Source organism: Oryx dammah, unplaced genomic scaffold (assembly GCF_014754425.2).
Source record: "Oryx dammah isolate SB20612 unplaced genomic scaffold, SCBI_Odam_1.1 HiC_scaffold_21, whole genome shotgun sequence".
Classification (NCBI taxonomy): Eukaryota; Metazoa; Chordata; class Mammalia; order Artiodactyla; family Bovidae; genus Oryx; species Oryx dammah.
This window is the reverse complement of record NW_024070205.1, coordinates 65,622,299-65,624,653: the sequence shown is the minus strand read 5'-3', so window position 1 is coordinate 65,624,653 and position 2,355 is coordinate 65,622,299. Positions and strand designations below refer to the sequence as shown.

The window sequence follows — 2,355 nt, the reverse complement described above, 5'->3', positions numbered from 1 at the left end:
TAAAGGAAAAATGGAGCTGGAGGAATCAAACGCCCTGACTTCAGACTATACTATGAAGTTACAGTCATCAAAACAATATGGTACTTTCAGTTGTATGTGCTCACATGCATGCATGTACACACATACACACACACACACACAAACCAGAAACATAGATCAATGGAACAGGACAGAAAACCCAGAGATAAACCCATACCTAATCTATAACAAAGGTGGCAAGAACAAACAATGGAGAAAAGACAATCTCTTCAATGGTGCTGGGAAAACTGGACAGCTACATGTAAAAGGATGAGATTAGAACACTCTCTAGTACCATACACAAAAACAAAATAAAAATGGATTAAAGACCTAAATGTAAGGTCAGAGACTATAAAACAGAGCAAGACACAGGCAAAACATCCTTTGACATAAATTACAGCAAGATCTTTTATGATCTACCTCCTAGAGTAATGGAAATTAAAAAATAAATAAATAAACAAATGGGGCCTAATTAGACCTAAAAGCTTTTTCACAGTGAAGGACATCATAAACAAAATACAATGTTTAGAATAGGAGAAACAACCTTCAAAATGGGAGAAAATATTTGCAAATGAAGCAACTGACAAGGGATTAACCTCCACAATCTACATAAAGCTCATGCAGCTCAATATCAGAAAAAAACAAAAACTCAATCAAAAAAATTGGGGAGGAGGGCAAGATGACAGTCACCACGAAGAAGGTAGCTGCAGAGGATGTTAGTGCTACTTTTGAAGATCAACGGAACATAAACAAATCTGCATGAGATACAAACAGAATCACAGAAGTAAAGGAAGAAATTGAAACAAAACAAAACAAAAAAAAGTACTCCAAAATTTAGAAGATGTTTCTGAGGGCATAATGTTTGCAGAGGAGGAGTGTTTATCAGATACCTTATCAATGCTTAACAATACCTTATCAGATTGTTGTTGTTTTCATTAGAATTCTCAAAAAGAAACACAAGACATGTTAGAAGAAGCAGAGAAAAATTTTCAGGAAGAAATTGACACCTCAGAATCCAGAGTGGAATCAATCCAGCAGGTGTCAATAGATTTGAAAGTTCAGTTATATGCAAAATTGGGATTAACAAACCTTGAAATTGATGAAAGTTAAACATTTTGTTGCCAAAGTAATGTCTCTGCTTTTCAATATGCTATCTAGGTTGGTCATAACTTTTCTTCCAAGGAGTAAGTGTCTTTGAATTTCATGGCTGCAGTCACCATCTGCAGTGATTTTGGAGCCCCAAAAAATAAAGTCTGACACTGTTTCCACTGTTTCCCCATCTATTTCCCACGAAGTGATGGGATCAGATGCCATGATCTTCGTTTACTGAATGTTGAGCTTGAAGCCGACTTTTTCACTCTCAACAAGAGGCTTTTTGGAGAAGGAAATGGCAACCCACTCCAGTGTTCTTGCCTGGAGAATCCTAGAGATGGGGGAGCCTGGTGGGCTGCCGTCTCTGGGGTTGCACAGAGTCGGACACAACTGAAGCTACTTAACAGCAAGAGGCTTTTTAGTTCCTCTTCAATTTCTGCCATAAGAGTGGTGTCATCTGCATATCTGAAGTTATTGATATTTCTCCTGTCAATCTTGATTCCAGCTTGTGCTTCTTCCAGTGCAGTCGGTCTAGTCAAGGCTATGGTTTTCCCAGTAGTCATGTATGGATGTGAGAGTTGGACTGTAAAGAAAGCTGAGCACCGAAGAATTGATGCTTTTGAACTGTGGTGTTGGAGAAGACTCTTGAGAATCCCTTGGACTGCAAGGAGATCCAGCCAGTCCATTCTGAAGATCAGCCCTGGGATTTCTTTGGAAGGAATGGTGCTAAAGCTGAAGCTCCAGTACTTTGGCCACCTCATGCAAAGAGTTGACTCATTGGAAAAGGCTCTGATGCTGGGAGGGATTGGGGGCAGGAGGAAAAGGGGATGACAGAGGATAGGATAGTTGGATGTCATCACCGACTCAATGGACGTGAGTTTGAGTGAACTCTGGGAGATGGTGATGGACAGGGAGGCCTGGCATGCTGGGATTCATGGGGTCGCAAAGAGTCAGACACAACTGAGTGACTGAACTGAACTGAAAGCTTTTCAAAGTTTGTTTAACAAACTTGAATATTGTTTAAAATGAAAAAAATGGTGGAAGATCTAGACATTTATCTAAAGAAGACATACAGAGGGTCAAAAAGCACATAGTTATATGTTTATTTCTTATTTTAGGTTTAGCCTAGTATATTATGTTTTACTTGTTTCCAAACTAATATAAATATGCTAATGTTTTGATAACTCTTTAATAAGCATTTACTGCCAACATTTCAAGTTTCAAACTTTTTTTTTTTTTTTTGCG

The 2,355-nt window shown here is 38.5% G+C and overlaps 1 pseudogene; it reads left to right on the top strand.

Annotated features, from left to right (window-relative positions):
- Positions 1-697: 697 nt before the first annotated feature.
- LOC120879896 lies at positions 698-1,128 on the top strand (annotated as a pseudogene).
- Positions 1,129-2,355: the final 1,227 nt, after the last annotated feature.